The following is a 19,497-nucleotide window of genomic DNA, read 5'->3' on the forward strand; positions in this document are numbered from 1 at the left end:
TGGATGGATTTTAATTCTGCATCCGTAAAAAAAGTATCAACGCAAGTCCCTTTTATTATTTTAGTGGACTACAGTGCCAATAAGAACAAAACTCATTGTAAGCTGCAGCCCACGAGTGTTCACCACTTTTCTAATGAAAATAATGAATGTGATTTAAATCATTACAGCTGTGATCTTCTACCACAGCAGAATTCATTGTTTGCTGCAGCCATCCTTGCCAGGCTGCTGGTGGACTCACAGGTAGAACATGCTCCTAGCAGCAAGGCATATACTATAACACAGTAACAAGGAGCTCTTTTCCTGCTGCATAGGCTTTGGTGTTGCACAAAAATTAAAAGATTTATTGAAACGAATAGAAAGACCTAATCTAGTATCTCGCATGCATGGTTTTTAGCAAGTACAGATCTTCAAAACAATGTGTGCTTTTCAATATCCACTCAGATTAAAAGGCTGTCTTTCAATGGATGAAATACACTTCTTTTAACATTAGGTTAAACAATTAGCTCAGTCTTCATTTTCCTCTTTCTAGCCACTATTTTAGGCAATGGCCAGGGAGACTTGAAGGGAGGGAGAGAGGGAAGGAGGGAGGGAGGGAGGGAGGGAGGGAGGGAGGGAGGGAGAGATAGGGAGACAGAGAGACAGACCAGAAAGAGAGAGGAGGGGGAGAGAGAGAGAGAGAGATTAAGATTCTCTTCCTGGATTACTACAAGAAATGAGAAGCGAGGTTAATATGGTACAAAGCCAAGGGTACGAACCGATACTAAATGGCTTCCAAAGGCCTATTAAACTTCCCCTTATAATATTTTTAAGGGTGTGTGTGTGTGCGTGTGTGTGTGTGCACCTAGAAAACAGCGAACAACTTGTGAGTCTCACCTTCCATTATATGACCTCCAGGAGTCCGTCTCAGGTCCTAAGGTGGTAAGTAATGAAAATAAATCAACATTTCCTTTTATGATTAAGAACTTTTCATGTGCTAGAGCTGTGGCTCTCAACCTCCCTAATGTTGTGACCCATCAATAAAGTTCCTCCTGTTGTGGTGACCCCCAACCATAAAATTATTTTTGCTACTTCATAACTGTAATTTTTACACTGTTAATGAATCCTAATGTAAATATCAGATATGCAAGATGTCTGATATGCAACCCCTGTGAAATGGCCTTCAACCCCCCAAAGGGGTTGCAACCCACAGGTTGAGAACCACTGTGCTAGGGAGAGAGTCCAGGGAGGAAAGTGTTGGCCCCTCAGCTTGGAGACCAGATTTTGGAGTCCCACCATTCTCATAAAAAGCCAGACAGGGCAGTGTGCCTGCCTGTAATCCGAGCACTAGGGACACAGAGATCCCTAGATTCCCACCAAGCCAGTGTGTCTCCTCTCTCAGGGCACTCCCGAGTATGAGATTCCTTTTCTCAAAAGATAAGGAGACTGATGAAATGGCACAGGGGGCAAAGGCACTAGCAACAAAGCCTGATGACCAGAGTTCCATCCCTGAGACCTACATGGTACTAGTAAGTTCTTTCAATGAAACACAGAGAGAGAGAGAGAGAGAGAGAGAGAGAGAGAGAGAGAGTGAGAGAGAGACAGACAGACAGACAGACAGACAGACAGACAGACAGACACAGACACACAGACACACAAATAAATAATGATTATAAAATATTCTTAACATTAAACTATACAGTGGAGATCAATTGGGGACAATACCCACCCCCCATCAATCTCTGCCCTCTGCTGACATGCACACACAAGCGCAAGCACACAAGCACAAATGCACTTGCATACACGTACACATGGTATGTATGTTTCATTCCTTAAATCGTCAATAGGCAGGCACTAAGGAGAAACTTTCAGTAAACCTATATATTCACACCATATAGAAGAAGATTTTCTTCATGTGTAGAAGAATTGATCTGGAAAGTTTTCAATATAAGTGGTATTTCGTGGATGTTCTCTCTGTAATCTGAACTCAGCTTAACCCCTACTGCTCCATTCCAGCCACACAACACATGTGGCGTTGATGTAGCCACCTGCTCCCTTGCTGCTCCTACGTGCCAGAGCATAGAGTATAGGAGGGCAGTGTTCTCCATCCCAAAATACTACCTATGTCAGCTCACTGCGCTCAGCTTCTTGCTTCTCTCTCCAAATGCTCGCCCAGTTATAGCGGTGTTCAGCCCGTGTACAATCCCAGCCTCGTCACTGACTCACTGAGACTTACGCATCACCTATGCTTTCCAATCATTCACTGTGACTGCGACCAGATCATACGCTGCCAGGCTCTGCTCTCGAATCAGGCTACATATCACTGTCTCCTACACCTCCTTGTTCTGGCAACACACAAAATTAAGTACATTCTTGATGGCTGCCTAATAAAAATAAAATATAATTACAATAATTTCTTTGACTTTTCCAAAAGTGCTTAAAGTTTTAGACGATGAGTTCAATGTTGAGTTGTTTTTATTCTATGAAATCACCATTTGCATGATTTCATATCATCTTCAGTAGCTGACTTCCTCTAGTTACCAGGTTCTTCATGAAAAATAGTAATATTCACACCATAAATAGTAATATTCACACCATAAATAGTAATATTCACACCATAAATAGTAATATTCACACCATAAATAGTAATATTCACACCATAAATAGTAATATTCACACCATAAATAGTAATATTCACACCATAAATAGTAATATTCACACCATAAATAGTAATATTCACACCATAAATAGTAATATTCACACCATAAATAGTTTCCCCAGTGTATGGTTTATAATTTTCCATCAAAGGTAACATTTTGTTAAAAGTGTGTTTTATTTTTAACATATCAACTACATCCATTTCCTCCACAGCTCTGATTTCTGGATCTGGAGTCAACTCTTGAAACTCCTTGTCTATTGAAGATTTATAAAACAGCTTAGTCTTAACACAGTAACCTATGCACACAATGCGGATTCAGTAGTTGAGCTTTATGATGCTGGAAATGGAATCCTAGATACAGTGCATGCTAAGAAGCAGTCTACCACTGAGCTGTATCCCAACCTAGATGTGGGTTTTCTAGAGCATCATGTCACCAACAGGTGTTCAATAGCTTAAGAGCGAAGCTATCTCTAGCTTGACAAACTGTAACAACTAGGTAGACCAGTGGAATTAAGACAATATAGTAGAAGCTTTAGGTCCCCAGTGTAGAACACCCTAAAAGGACTCATTATGGAATCCACTGTGACAATCACTCTTTCATCACTTAATTCTTCTCATAACGCATATACTTTGTTTAAGGTTCTGGGCTTCTTTATCCTACAGCTTAATTCACATTTGCATTTGAACACTCCCTCAGAAAAGGCATCCTGCCTGGTCCCTGTATTGATGCTCCTTGTATTCTCTCCCTTCTTCAACAGCAAATGTCAGTTAAAAAGTGATGCACACAGATATTCTCTGGTTCGTGATAGAATTCAAGCCTGACACAATGTCAAGTAGTCAATATTGCACATACAACATGTGCATACCTAAGCCCGTTCCTTTCACAGTGTGGTAACTGCCTGGAAGCTGAGAGCCACCACCACCTTTCAGCATCATAAGAACACGCAGCATTATATATGGCTGGGCCAGGAAAAGACCAGACTTCAAGTCTGCTTTCTACTGTGTCCTCTCCACACAATTATAGAGTTGAAAAATTCTGAGTCCCACTTAAGCTGAGAATGCACGAATGCTGTGTGCTACTGGGATTAATCTGACACTTAGTAAGCAGGAGCATCCTTACAAATCCCCACTGGGGAAGGCATCATCGAAGAGTTTGCTCAGTAAATATGTCAGGAGGGAAACAAGGGGTGGGAGGTGGCTCGAGGTACAGTATTGTTGTTCTTTGATCTCATTTGTTTTCTAAGAACAGTCTACATTCAGCTAAATGAAGGCTGAAAAGTCCTGTGCAAGCAAGCAATCTATGCTGAGTTTTGGAAAAGCTACACGTTCATTCCCAATGTGATGAATGGAGAATGTATTTGTCACCCTAAACAATTTGCTACACTCTTTTTGTGTTGTTCCTCCGAAAACCTGGGTTGAGTCCAAGCTCACCACCGTACGTAAGTCCAGTTCCAGGGTGCCCAGTCCTCTCTTCTAGCATCCTCAGGCATGCACATGGTACAGAGCCATGTAGGCAAAAGAGTCATGCACATGGGCTTTTATTTTAACTTGTGTTTGTGTGCACACAAGAGATGCCTGCATGTACTATGGTGCTCCTGTAAAGGTTAGAGAATAACTTGCAGTACTCTGTTCTCACCAGTGGGTCCCGGGGACTGAACTCAAGTCACCAGCCGTAGTGGTGAGCACCTTTACCACCTATGCCATTTAAACCATTTCAGCAGCCTTGGCACATTATTCTCTCCCCCCCTCCCCCTCCCCCGCCCCCTCCCCCTGCCCCTCCCCCCTCCTCCTCCTTCATAGTATACATATGAAAAATGAAGGGAAAGCCCCTTTGTTGGCCTAAAGCTTACCATTTAGGCTACGCTTGCCAAATCTCAGGGATCCTCCTGTCTCTACCTTCCCAGCGGTGGGTTTCCCCAATGCACGCCACCACACCCAGCCAAGGCCAGGCCAGCACTTTGTCAAGAGAGACATCTCCTCAACCTCCATTTTACATTTTGGAAAATGCCTAAGACTCTAACACCTTTACAGATGCTTTTCAGGTTTCAAAATGTATACAAAAGAAATTTTAACATTCTAAATTTAAACTTCTGAGTCTGGTAACCAAAGAAAAAAAGATTCCAGCCCATACAGAGTTCTACAATTGGAAAGTGTTTTTAACAATTTTTACAGAACCAAACAAACAAACAAACAAACAAAAAAACAAAAACAACAACCTTATATCGTGTCTCCAATGTCAGACAGGAGGAACTCAACTTGAACTAGCAAATCTAGGAAGAAGGAACCTAACCCCTTATATCCAAACCTGTCCAGCATACAAGTGGCACCCAGGTTCCATCACAGGGCACACCTCTGACAGTGCTTATCTGCAATGCCTTTCACCATCTCTAATCAGACTAAGTCCCTGCATGAGCCCTATGCTTTGTATCAAGGGCTCACTTGAATTCATATATTGTACTTTAACCCTGACATTTTATTTGGCTGGTAAATCTTTTTCTCCCACTAGATAAATCCTCTAAAAAGAATGTTCATTCCAGGAAGATGAAGACTTTTAAACAGGCCCCACAGCACCTAATAGAAGAGTTAAAAATTGATTTTTAACAAAATGGAACAGGGAGGTTATGTTCCCAAAATGAAAAACAAGCTATTTTTAAAGGCCATGCCTGACACTTACCCAGACTCGTGGTCCCCCACGCCCACCCGAAGACTCCCAGATCCACTCCTCTCACACAGCACACAGGAGCAGGATTGCAGGACAGAGACAAGTTGGGCTGAAGGTTTTTAACCTGAGGAGCTGGCAGACTTTCCCTATCCAGAGGATGGGTGAGTGTGTCTGAATGCTTTTCCCAGTAAAACGGGTTTTTCTTGTTCCTTTGCTTTAAAAACAGCTCGTTGGTGGGAGTGGAGGAGGCAGGGCAGGAATACAGGATAGCTGAGTCAGTGGGAGAGGACAGTCCTTTCACAACTTATGCCAAGACTTCCAAGACCTTCCTCCCTTGATCCTCCATTACTGGGAAAGACAGGAAGGAGCAAGTGAGAGAAGCAAGTCACCTCTCTCCCCCACCAAGCAGTCAAGCCTCCCCATGATGCATTCGTAACCTGTTGTCTATTTTTATCTGTGTGACACACAAGAGTTTCATTTTTAAAAGCTTAACAATTTCCTACCGAAAAGCTAAAACACCTGCTTTTCCCTTCTGTGTCAAGCTCATGCTGTGTATATCTGCATATTCGCAACCCAAGATGCTATCTTCACCCCAAAGGTTGGGTTTCCTTATGAGAACATGGTCATCTATTCAGACCCCCGTAAGCCTACAACATACTTCCATCTTAACACCTCGGTTATTATGAACATGAAGTCACCAACCATACCAACTCAAAACTTCCTGAGCACTCTAATCCAAAGTGTGACTGATAAGATAGTTTTTTTCTAAAATGCACTTGTCAGTATTTGGATCACTAATATTGTGGATGTTGGCTTTGCTTTGCTTTTAACACTCTACCAGTGTTCTATAATGCCGGGCATCTCCTCTATAATAAATGCAGCAGGGGGGTACAGGTTGTAATTCTTGGGAACGAGCTCGCCTTATGATGGTATCAGCAATCCTAAGGCCAGGAAACAAACCTCTAAGAATCTTGTTTCTTCTTTCATTTAAAATTTTTTTTCATTTTACATATTCATTGAACATGGCACTGTGCTACATAGGACACTGACAGACAAGTACTCATGGTACACTGAGCGCATTTCCTTTCATATTCAGACCATGAGCTTGGATCAGAGATGTTCAACATATAAGCAAATGGTCAACAAATGATGTCCCTGTTGGTCTTCTCCTTCTCAATACAAACATCTTTTGTTTGTCACAGTTAAAATGCAAAGTGCAAAGTTACAACTGTCAAGGGCTTGGTTTAAGCATATGGAAAGAAGATTTTAGAGGGAGGTCCAAGGAAGCCTTGAAGGAAGGAAAGCTGTAGACATAAACCTCATATGTGGGTTCTGGCATTTGGACAAATGTACACATGGATAAAACTGTGGTGAACCACATGCACTGGCACAAAAATATGGGTGAATGTAAAACTAACAAGATCTACATAAACTGTGAGGGCACACCAATGCCAATGCCTTGGGCTTGATTCTGTACTCTGTTCTAGTAAGATGTAAGCGGCGGGAGTCACTTGTAAGGAAATGGTAAGAGATAAGGGTCTCTCTGACTTTGGGAGGAGTAAGTCCCAGTGACTTCTGTGAACATGCATTTCAAAATTCCTTCCAAAAAACCAAGAAGCCTAAATAAACAAACACACAAACTCTGTTGAATGCAAACACTTTTAGCTAAACACAGATGCACTTAGACCTCCATGCATTCAGAATGCAGTAAGCACACACTCGTGCCTGGCACCTATCTATATACTTGGATGACAAAAACACTGGGATCCTCACAGTCTAACCATCCAGCACCTAGGCCACACAGAACGGAAAAGAGGCACAGGCATATTCTATCAGGAAAACGACTGACAGTATTGTCAGCAGGTCCATGTGTCAAGGTCAAACTCTGAAGACAATACAGTGGCCAATCATCACATCGTTCACAGTTCACAGAAGAAAATAACACATGACTAAGGAGGAGCTAGAGAAAGTACCTGAGGAGCTAAAGTGGTCTGCAACCCCATAGGTGGAACAACAATATGAACTAACCAGTACCCCCCCTCCCCCAGAGCTCGTGTTTCTAGCTGCATATGTATCAGAAGATGGCCTAGTCAGCCATCATTGGGAAGAGAGGCCCGTCGGTCTTGCAAACTTTATATGCCTCAGTACAGGGGAATGTCAGGGCCAAGAAGTGGGAGTGGGAGGTGGGGGGTAGGGGAGGGTATGGGGGTACTTTTGGGATAGCATTGGAAATGTAAATGAAGAAAATACCTAATTAAAAAATAAAATAAAATAAAATAGCCATATTAACCTAAGGTACACATCATTACAATATCTGCTCTAGGGAGAAACTTTTTGTTGTTCTGATGTAATGGCAAAGAACAGCAGTTGACTCTTCATAGAAAGTAGAGATGTATTTGACCACAACCGCTCAATGTTTCTTTTCAATTTTATATATATATATATATATATATATATATATATATATATCCTTAGAAATATTAAATTCTTCAAACTAACATTACAACATAGTTCAAAATATGGATATATTAGGAGTGGAAACAGCCTAGGAGGACAGGTGGCTTTACTATCAAATATTTTCACTAGCAAGCCTATTAACCTGGAATAGGAAATATTTTTCAAGACTACATTTACAGATTGACTTTGCACAGTCTGTGCTTTCCTGAGAAGATATGTAATAAACAAATAATTTAATTTCAAATTAGTATGAGCTCCTTCTCAAAAGATGCTTTATCTTTTTTTCTGATTAATTTACAATTCACCCTATCATGGTACTTTCATTTTCTGTCAATTTCTTCCAGTCAGTTCTTTGGGGTTTCTATTCTAACATAATAGGAAAAGAATTATTAAAATAACTAGTCTAAAAATTTCTGCTGGGTGCTGGTGGCACATGCCTTTAATCCCAGCAATTGGGAGGCAGAGAGACAGGTGGATCTTTGAGTTCAAGGCCAGCCTGGTCTACAGAGGGAATTTCAGGACAGCCAGGGATACAGAGAAACCCTGTGTCAAAAAGCCAAAAAGTAAGAATAAAAAACAAATAAAGGAATTATGCTTTATACTCATAAAGGACTTATTAATCAAAGAATTAGGTTTTGAAATGGAAGGGGGAGATAATTAAAGCACTAAGTTTCAAATAAATTAAGAGAAAGATCGCATTTCTACATACATCTTTATCGCCAGCTCTAGTGTTCGCTGTACTGAAGGTGACAAAGACAAAAGGAAGAAACTGTCTCCACACAATATTTGATGGACACGCAGGAGCACATTATAATGTCCATCTATGTTGATGCATACACTATGATGCTCCAACCCCTTTTGTATGAAACAGTACCTTCAACCCGTGGATGTGCACACATGCGGCTTTTTCAAACAAGCTTATGAATGTTGAAGGGTGAGTAGCCTATAAAGAGGCATTCGCACAGAAAGGATTCCACTACATGTCTGACTTGAATAATAAGTGGGTTTTTAGGCGGGACACTGGTCTCAGTGTTCCCAAATAAACAAGTCATTAAAATATCCCTCAATGGTTGTATTACCTAGTTCAAAAGTTACCTGTCACAAGGGCCAGTATGTATGAAAATATAATAACCACAGACTACACTCACCCCTATCACTTAACAGCAAGTCACATTTTTTTTCAAGTCAACCAAATACCACCTTAAAACCAAACGTTCGGGCAAAGATCATCCAAGGCAGACAAAATTCATGCTATCTCACAGAGAGCATCTCCAAGACGGACACTCTCTGTATATGGTACCCAGAACCATGCAAAACAGCCAATCACGATTCCTGAAAAACACTGAGGGAAGGTAGAGTATCTAGGATCCCAAAGGCTTCAGCGCTCAGACCCAGTGAGAACCTCCAACAAAAGAAGAAATAGATTTCTACTACTACAGGCTGGATGCCAACATCAGCGCGCGTGCACACACACACACACACACACACACACACACACACTACACTTTCCACTTTAAGGCATCCAAAGTCTCACGAGTGCTTTCCATATGCATCATTTAGTACAATGAATAATCAGCAAACAGGAAATTGTGCTACAAGTTCTTCAGAGAGTCTCTCCAGTTCTCCAATACACAATTACACATAATATTAAGTCATATGGGCCAGGTTTCCAATAACTGAGGTCATTAAAAATGTCTGCACCATGTTTCACAGCACAGCAGGTCAGAAGAAAAAGCTCTCTTTCTTTCTCCCCACCCTCTTGGTCCCCTCCATGCAAAGCTTCCCATTGACCGTGCATTCTTCTTCATTCAGATCAGTCACATTCTATGAGTTCTTGGCAGGTCCCATACATTTTAACTGAGAGTGTCTCTCTTCCTTCTGCATAGCACTGACTGTTTTCTAGAGGGGCATTAAGTAAGACCCCCACTAAAACTTCATGCATGCCTCTAAAAGATTATATTCCCCAACATGCTAGTATGTATCTTACTAAGCAGGCTGCTTTTTCTCTTCTGCACATGTGCTCACCTCATCCTTCTGAATGCTTTGGACAGAAACCCATGTCCTTTATAGCAGCCCTAAGGCAGCTTCCTGGGAGACAAGCCATGTCATTTCTCTACGATCTCTGAGCACCTGTGGCATTGTGCATGCTTTGCAGTGTCCATCATCCTGGAGAATAATTAATTACTGATGAAAGGATGTCACATAGTACCATTCATGGAAAAGAAAATGCATTTTATTCTTTATGTAGTAACTGAGCATCAGAAAAAGACTAAATACAAGATATGTGTTAATACATATGTATTCAAAGGCACTGACATTAAATATTCTTAAGATAGTGATATATCATCAGAGGAAAAAGTGCATCTCATAGTTAACTTATTTACAGTAATCACTCTTTTTAATATTTATTATTAAAATCAACAGTACTTCAAACTAATAAAAAAAGAATCCTCAACTGAAGCTACACTGACTCAACTCCCCTGGTCACTGAAGTAAACACACACATTACACACATTGAGACACGCTTGCAGATTTCCAGAGGAGAAAGAAATCCACAGAACAGAGCAGCCAAGGTTGTAAGGGCAGATTTTTGAGTCAGGATGCTATGGTCCAATATTACCTTCACCACCCACTGTGTGAATGTATACAAGTACATATTTCTCTATGCTTGAATCTCATCATTTGCAAAATGGCAGTACTAATTTTATCTTCAGAATATAAAACATGTTATATTAAAGATATGTAGTTTAAGTGCCTGTCATTATTTTTGTACAATGATTTTAATCACAACTTAAGTATTAAGAAGGATGTTATCTACTGGCATAAGTCTTAGTAGCTAAGACTATAAGGGCTATTTACATGAAGACTCAATCCTGAAAACCTGTATCTGCCCTGTTAGCCTGACTCCTCTCTCTGCCAGGCAATACTTCCTGCTGCTACCATAATTATGGTGCCAAGTGGTCAAACTATCTCCAATATTATTAAAAGGAAGGAAAGCAAGGTGAACATCTCTCCAACTATCTTGAACATTTGATGAGTTTGAGGTCTGAGAATCTTAGTTCTGCCGTCTGAGGGGACAGAGATGTAATGGTTGCTTGAGTATGACCATCAATTGAGTAAGACCTGGTAAGTAAATCTAAATGGTAATAAAGTAATTCAGAAGGTGGTTCTAAATACGTAATGGTAAATATTTAGAATGTATCGCTCACTCAAACAGGTAAGACCAATGCTTCATAGAACAGGAGTGTGTAAAGCAGTTAAATGGATATGAAGAAAGCATTAACTGAACCACAAGTTAAAAGGGAGACAGCACAATGAGCCTTGATGAGCAGGAAACCTTTCTAGGGTGTGGACAGGCCTCAGACTAGAAAAGTAGCCAGCAATGAAAAGATTGGAGAGCGATCAAGACATTCACATGATTATCCAACCCCCCTTCCCACCCCCCCAAAAAAAAGAAAGGAAGGAAGGAGGGAGGGGAGAGAGAGGAAGGAGGAAAGAGGACGGAGGAAAAAGGATGGGAGAAGAAAGAAGAGGAGGAAGAGGAGGGGGCAGGGATCACAAAGAAATCCAGGCTAAGTGTGAAGGCACAATTCTTCAATCCTAACATGCAAAGTGTTGACAGAGAAAGTTCAGGTGTTTAAAGCAGCCTGTACTAAAGGATGGGGGTGGGAGGGGTGCAGGGCATGAGAGACTTGCGTTTTAAAGACTCTGCACATGATAAGTTAGATCTGTCTAATTGACTGGAAACCCTCTTCACAAGGTTGAACTTAGAATCCATTCATAAGATATTAGTTTTCATTAAGCCTGTAAACTTGGAAGATTGGATGAAATGAGGGTCTCAGTTTGCTCAGGCTTTTCTAATTACCCCACAAATGGCCAAAAGGAAAATAAAATTAAGACCTTCATCTTTTGACAGACTGAATTGTTTCCAACATCAAAAATTAATGTGTTCAGTTACTTCAAAGGAGTAGAATGCAGTGGTGCCCACTAAACCCTGGAGCTGGGGAAGAGGAAAAGGGTAACTCACCCAGGTCTGACATGATGGTGGTAAACACAGAAGCAAAGAAAGAGAAAATGAAACCTTGGGAGCGTGAATGAGAAATGAGCCCCTAGTCTCAGGTATTCCAACACATGGTCATAGTCGGTGGTTCAGTTTCTGGAGGTTTAGGAGGTGTGATTGGGGCAATAAATCACTGGGGCAGAGGTTTGAGAATTTAAAGACTTGAGCCACATGGGATTCAGTCTCTCAGTTGTGCTGTAGCTCAATATATGAGCCCTTGGCATCCTGCTTCAGCCATACTACCTACCCCAAAGGCAAAACAGATGGAAATCTGCCCACCTAAGGCAGACACATACACAGAAGAAGAAAGAGACAAGGAGACAGAGAAAGGAGAAAGAGGAGAGGGGGTAGAGGAGGGAGAGAGACAGAAACAGAAGGTGTGGGCCATGAGTTCCTATGCTCCATTAATTGGTTCTAAGGGATAAAACCAGTTACTCCACAATAAGGGTTAAGTTCTTCCCTTAGCAAGAGCTCAGGAAGAAAGTGTGTACTTCTCTATTCCGGGTAATATTTATGCTTTCTAGAAAGTTTAATTCTTAAAGCATTGGACAATGGGCCTAGTTTGAACACATTAGGCCAGAGCCTCACGGTAATTGCTGTGTGGGTTGGAAGACACTCGGGAGAGTAGTGAACACATTAAACAGAAAGCATGCTATCTTTACTTAAAGGCCAATTCTGTGTCAAGAGTCTGCATTTATCCCTACTGCCAACAACACCCTTGAATATACAACACCCTTGAACTCACCATGTTTAACTGCTAAGTCTCTTGGACAAAACTGAGAGAGAAAGGGAGAAAGGATGACACGGGCAGTCAATAAACAACTTCTGTCAGAGTTAACAACTCTTCCCTCATATTTTGCTCTTAAATAAGTGGCTCATCTGAGTAGCCAGAAAAACACAAACCACTTTGCCAAGCTCCCAGGCAGAGAAGGAAAGGGGTCCCTGGCTACAAAGAAATGATGGGAGGGGGTATGACACTGTTCCCAAGCATGGGTGGTCCTTGTCTCACTCACTGATGGTCAACACCTCTCCTCTTCTTGGAAGAGAAATGTCACTGCGAATGTTTCATTCTGCATCTGAAAAGCAGCAGGATAGAATCATAGTTCTTGTGATACCCAGCCTTAATAGGCATGCTCGGCAGTCAGCTCTTGGGTTCAAATTCCATTCTCAAATAAGAAGAGCCACAGATACTTTTAGAAACTGCTGGTGCCCGGGGAGGGAGGGAGGGAGGGAGGGAGGGAGGGAGGGAGGGAGGGAGGGAGGGAAAAAGAAGAGAAGAGAAGAGAAGAGAAGAGAAGAGAAGAGAAGAGAAGAGAAGAGAAGAGAAGAGAAGAGAAGAGAAGAGAAGAGAAGAGAAGAACAAAAGCAAAAGCAAAACTGGTAACAATTCTGACAGTCGATGAGTCTGTTAGAGGAAAAGTGCTTTTCTGAAGGTCGTTACAAATTAGAAACACAGATTGGAAGATGGCAGATAGGTAGATGCTGTGCAAGTATGAAGACCTGAGTTCAACTCCCGAATACCTCTGTAAAAAGACTGGTATGATGCATGTGCCTATAGCTCTAGAATTGGGAGACAAACACTGTACTCTCTTGAGCAGTTGCCAGCCCAGTTACCACTGTTCAAAATGCACTATTTAGAAGCCAGGATGTTTAAGCACGGTGTTTTTCCTTGGTCTTGTTACTATCCATCTTTCCAAGATGATTCCACTTACAATTAATAGTCCACTTTGGCCACTGTATCCCTCTGGCTTTCTTGTCATTTACTTCCTCGTACTTATTGACTCATAGAAATGATTCATTTTAACATTAACTGCTTTGTATCCAAACGATTACTAAAACATGGGAAAATGTAACCAGAAGTTAACATGCATATTGATTTTTAAACCAGTAAGATGAAGTACAATAATTGCCCACTACACAACTGAATAGGGATACGTCTGTCTTCTTGTCCAACACAATCCTCTTCCTTCCACAGAAACTTTGCTTAACCAATGTTGGGATTAACACATCTCTTTTCTCTATGCCAGCAGTGGGCATAGCAGCATGTCTATCTTCCCTGTCATCCTGACAGGATTAGGGAAAGAGGTAGCAAGCCGATTGTAAGCTATCGGGAAGTGGTTGTTAGTTCCCTGAGAGGAGAGTCTTTGCTGTGGAAATTGGAGGCAGCTGGCAGCTGTACTATTCCCACATTATGATATCTCAGAAGATGCAAACAGCAGCCGCAAAGCTGGTAGAAGGTGGAGCGGGAAACAGACTCGGGATGCTATTTAAACTACAGAATGGAGGATGCTTAAGAGAAGATTTACTTCTTGGATAACCCAGTTTTACAAAACCATAAACCACAAAGCCACCTTCAAACTTCAGCCAGTCTGAACTGACTGCAAAGATCAGGGTTAGTTAGCTCCATGTATCAACAAACTGAAATGGACAGGGCCTGAGGTGTGGTTGAAGTAGTCACCTGCCAGAGTGCAGAATGAGGTAGCCGGCCTATGGTACTCTGAGGTAGGCGACCACGGAAGTGTGACTTTCTCTTCTGAAAGAACCCAAGGATAGCCCATTTCAGAGCTTGAGTATCCTTCGGCTTGAGCATGTTCCTCATGAGCCAATATATTAGCTTGGGCTCCATTACAGAAAATAGAAAGGAAGACAAGATGAGACCAAGACTCAAAAGGAATGCAATGGGTTAGTTTAAATCTAATTCCTTTATTTGTAGGCAAAATAGTACACCATTCAGGAGATATGAAAAATTCATCAGATAAGAACTGGGTTATGTCTTTCACTAGGAAATATTACATTCTATAAAGCAACAGAGACAGGAAGAAACCTGGAAAAAAGAAAAAAAATCAACAACAACAACAAAAAAAACCTAAAACCTTTGCATAGCAAGGGCACCATTCACACAATGGGTTAGTGCCTGGTGCTCATATACACTAGTGACGCAGTAGGTTAGCGCATGGTTCTTATATGCACCAGGTGGCTTTAAAGCTGTGTTCACATGCACTCAAGATCCAGTTTTTATCCCACTGGCTAGAACCTGCTTGTCGACAGGTAAAGTAGAGCAGCTTCACCATGACATCCATGTAGACTTTATATCCATGTAGCTCTTAACAAGCAGAAACTCTGTAATAGATAAGAAACATCAGAACAGAGCGGCAACAACCAGCCCGAAACAGCTGGGTTTTTATATTTTTCCAAGCAAAGGAACAAATAGAAATCAAATGTTTCATTGTAACCATCATTCAATGAATGGCTTTTTAACACCAGAAATACAAGGCATTAAATCATTTCTGACATTCATATTCTAGGAAGGCCCTGTCTATAGAATGGCACGTATATAGAAACACTTATATAGAAAAACTTATATAGTAGCACCCTGCAGTGCCTGGAAACCTTTGAGAACAGAGCTTTTATCATGTGGTCCAATGTTGCAACCATAATGATATAAAGCAAAGAAAGAACTAAAAATCTAGACTAGATCAGGAAACTCAATTAGGGGTGGAGGGCAAACAAGAAACTCAACAGGAAAACATATGGATAAATAATTGACAGAAAGGCAAACTCCGAAAGTCACCAGGAAGACAGCTGGCTGCTGAGCCAAGAGGAGGCCGAGCATAAACATTGACTCTCACCCTCTCCACCGTGCAAATACAAGGGCAGGTAACAGACATTGGGGGGGGGGGGGGGCAAATGAGAAATGAGTCAATGAAATCTAAATTATTTTTGGAGAGGACTAAACGAAAGCAGATGGACAAAAGGTAAAAGCACTGATTTGGGAAGCTCAGAAAGCTGAATGAGGCTAAGCTGACCAAGGGAAAAAACGGAAAATAACTTACTCAACAATTAAAGGTCTCAGAGTCCAGGCAACTGCCAGACATCTCTGACTTTAGAAATGGAGGAAAGTTATTAGCTAAACAAACCAGGGAGACTCATTGACAAACCATCTAAGAATGAATAAGGTCCCCACTCTAATGAACTCACCTTGAGGACTGCTGTCACAGACCCCCAGGAGACCAGAGTTTATTTTGTGAATAAAGTATAAATATATATGTCTCCACTGAGAGATCATCTAGCCAGGGGAGGGGAGGGGCTCAGACAGAGAAGGGCATGAAAGACATGGCAGGACCATGAACCCAGGTGCTGAGCATCCAGGCTACCCACGGCTCTCTAGTTCTGTAAGTTTAAAGTTCTTAAGTTCAGAAAGTAGTTCTACAGAGAAGCCAATCAGTCATCGAATAAACCCTAAAGATGCCTCCGGCTTTGACAAACAGTTCCCCTGTCCAGGGGCCCTCTGAGAAACCCAAAGACAAGCTCTGGAAAAAAAAGAAAGAAAGCTGATTGGTGACTGAAACAGAGACAGTAAACTTCTGTGATACATCCACAGGTAGATGCTGGAAGGGCAGGGATTCTCATCAGAACAAGTGTCGCCAGCAATTAAAGATGACAGTGAAAGACAAAACAAGGAGAGTGTGGATAAGAAGACAGTGAGGTCGTGGGATTTGTTTTGTTTTAGGTTTTTAAGAAAGGAAACAACAGAAGTTAAAGGAGATGAGAAAGGGTGTGTTGATAATGAGAATAAAAACTGAAATCTTGGCCCAAAATATCCAACACTGAGTGAGAATGCGTGTGCCTAGAAGGAAAACAAAGCTCAGACAGGACCCCCATGTCCCCATGATCATTTTACTCAAGCTCAGGATGCTAGGGTAAATGCCTACAGAGCTATGTTTAAGAGAAGTGCTATCCTAATCCTCCAACCCTTCCCAAAATCATCACCTGCCATCTCAACTCTAGCGTCACTCAATCTGGGTCAACAAGAGTTCTATACTTGAAAACAGAAATCTTTAAAAGGAAGGCTTTAGGGTTCCTGATGGCAGAGACCACTTGGTAGCTTAAAAAGCATTGTGCACACAAGCACATGATGGTGTATCATTGAGACAGACAGAATGCAAGGAGTAAGGCATGTGTGCCAAGACCCTGGAGAAGATGAGCCGAAGAGAAGTTAATTAACAAAGGAATGGTGCTAACAGCATCCAAGTGGAGACGATGGTGAAAGAATGCTTCCAAAGGCCAAAAGAAAATGATCTCCTGTCCTGAACAGTACATCCAGATGCACTGTGCAACATGTGTGAACAGAGTCTGCGCAAGACACTGGATTCCAGTGAACTTTTCTCACATACGTTATGGTTGTGTACCCTCTTTAGCAAGGGGGACATGGTTAGCAAAGAAGGGAATAAACCAAGAAGAGTTCAACCAAGAGCTAAGGAGACAGAGAGCTTGGGAGGAGAAGGCTTAGATCCAGGAGAGAGATGGGCACATGGCAGAGCTATGTGAAGATGGTGGGTATTATAGAATACTTCTTGTCTCTGAAAACACTGGAAGAAGTAGATCATGATGGATCTGTGGCAGCAGGATGAACACTGGAACCGAAAGCACGGAGGAGCTCCAAGACATGGAACTGTGGATACAAGCCCCAAAGCTAAAAACTCAAAGGCAAAAATGAACCAATGGAATACATGAAACTCAAGAGCTCCCGTATAGCCAAGGGAACTGTCAAGCGAGCAAAGAGTTAACCTGGAAAATGGGGGCGTGGGGAGGCTAGGGGGACCGTGTTTGTAAAGCAAGTATCAAAAATATGCTAAAAATGGAAGGCACCGCAATGGGAGCTAGTGAGACATCTGAGAGACGTGCTCACCAATGAGGAAGGCAAACACCGTGGTTGTTGGTTATGTACTACCTAAAAGAATTAGGCCCCTGAAGCAAATTTCCATTGCAGTTTTCTAAGTTTTCAAGTCCACACCCTATGGCAGCAACATTTCTGGGCAATCATTCTTAACACAGATTCAATAGACTCAAGAACTGCAGTTTCTAGACAAGGTCACCTCCTCCCAACATCTGTCCTTCTCCCCCTTACCATGGTCAGGCAAAAAGGACAAAGACTCATGGCTCTGTCCTTTATGCCTAGAATTCTTCATTGTTGCCCCAAAGCCTCTCAATTCCCCTTCCCTGCTAATAGGTCATTCTTACCCTACTACCCACCCCCGTTTCTGCCAGCCAGTAGCTTTGTCTCCACCTAAAACCTCCAGGTGCTTCCTTGACTTCTACTGTGTAGCCAGAACTCCCAACCCCAAGCCTATTACAAATACACATGGTGGATTAAATGCCTGCTAACCCCGGAGTAAGGTGAAGTATCAACCCTTAAACATCATCGTCATTACTATTATTATTGTTGTTGTTGTTGTTGTTGTGGATGTGGTGGTTGTTATTATTTTTACTCTAATGTCGAGTTTGCCATATGTTGGCAATGATCATTTTCAGATAATTGCTGTAGTAAACTGAATAGCGAAAAGACTAAGGTGAAATTTTCTTTTTTTTCCATTTTAACTTTCATATTCAGATGTTGGATATTTGGAGCCAAGATTTCTGTTTTCATCCTTATTATCCCCACCTCCCTTAGCATTTTAATAGTTAAAATATCATATAAGCAAACCTAGATAAAATGTTCATAGCAATAAATAAGTATTCGCTTGATATTTATAGTGAAAAACTGTATTCTAAAAGTATTTTGTTTCTATGCAGTATCATTGAAGTAAGGTAGATGTATTTCTCTGTTGTTAGCAACTTTAATAGGGAGAAACACCATTATTTCCTTTGTCTTTTCTACTATCACTATTAAGGTTATACTGTGCCAGGTAATGTCTCTACTACGTCTTTTCGATGTACTAAATAATTGAATGTACCCAATCACCCCAAGAGCTCAAGTTTCCATCATTATTTCATAGATGAGGAAGTGGAGAATACGGAGGAGAAGTTAAAAGACTGTTGGAGTCAGACAATGAGGAAGCAGTAGACCTGAAGTCAAAGCTTAGCCCTGGGTTAAGCATCACACACTCTGTCCCCCACCCTACCGCATGGTTCTCCTGAAGTCCAGAAGAATGGTTTGTGAAGGGTGGAGACTGTGTATCCAGAACATTGGACTTGAAACCTGCAGATAGTTTAACCAGTATAGTATGAGTGTTTGCCAGGTTTGGAGTATCACATGAATATCTTGGGAGTAGAAATGTTTTCAAAGTCTGGAGACTGAGCTCAGAGTAACTTGCTATACGAGGACTTGAGTTGAGACTCTAGCACCCATATTGAGGGTTGGAAGTGGGGATGCATGGTGTAGCAAAAGTGCCTGTAAGGATGTGGGGAGGCAGAAGGACTCAGGGCTCTCTGGCCATCACGTTAGCTTCAGGGTCAGTGAGAGGTTCTGTCTTAAGGGAATAAAGTAGTGATAGAGTGGGACACCCACCTTCTCCCTTGGCCTCCATAAGTATACACATCAGCACACTAGTATGTGCCCGTGCCTGTGCCTGTACGTGCGTGTGCACACATGCATTACTCATGTGTATACTACACTGACATACACACTACAATACCCACTTTGAGATCTGATCTACTTCAATTTCTCCTGATTTTTACCTTCTCTGGGACCTCTCAGACACAGCAAACACTTGCTCACGCTCGTCAAATTAAACAGGCTTAGGGCATGTTGCATTTGAAATGGCTCCAGGGTATCTTCCATGGTTATTTCATGCTATTCACACTTTCAAAATTCTTATTACAGAGGGATAGCAAACCAAGTAGATAAAATCCATTGTGATCTCCAAAGACAGCAAACAGGCCAGTCAGACTAGCTGAAGAAAT

At 41.7% G+C, this 19,497-nt stretch overlaps 1 protein-coding gene across 4 annotated transcripts in view; it reads right to left on the bottom strand.

Moving 5' to 3' along the window:
- Klf12 (KLF transcription factor 12) overlaps positions 1-19,497 on the bottom strand; it is a 415,415-nt gene that overhangs the window by 322,703 nt on the left and 73,215 nt on the right. The gene's annotated exons all lie outside the window — the stretch shown is intronic.

This window comes from Mus caroli, unplaced genomic scaffold (assembly GCF_978045245.1).
Source record: "Mus caroli unplaced genomic scaffold, Mus_caroli_1 scaffold_12, whole genome shotgun sequence".
In the NCBI taxonomy this organism is placed as follows: Eukaryota; Metazoa; Chordata; class Mammalia; order Rodentia; family Muridae; genus Mus; species Mus caroli.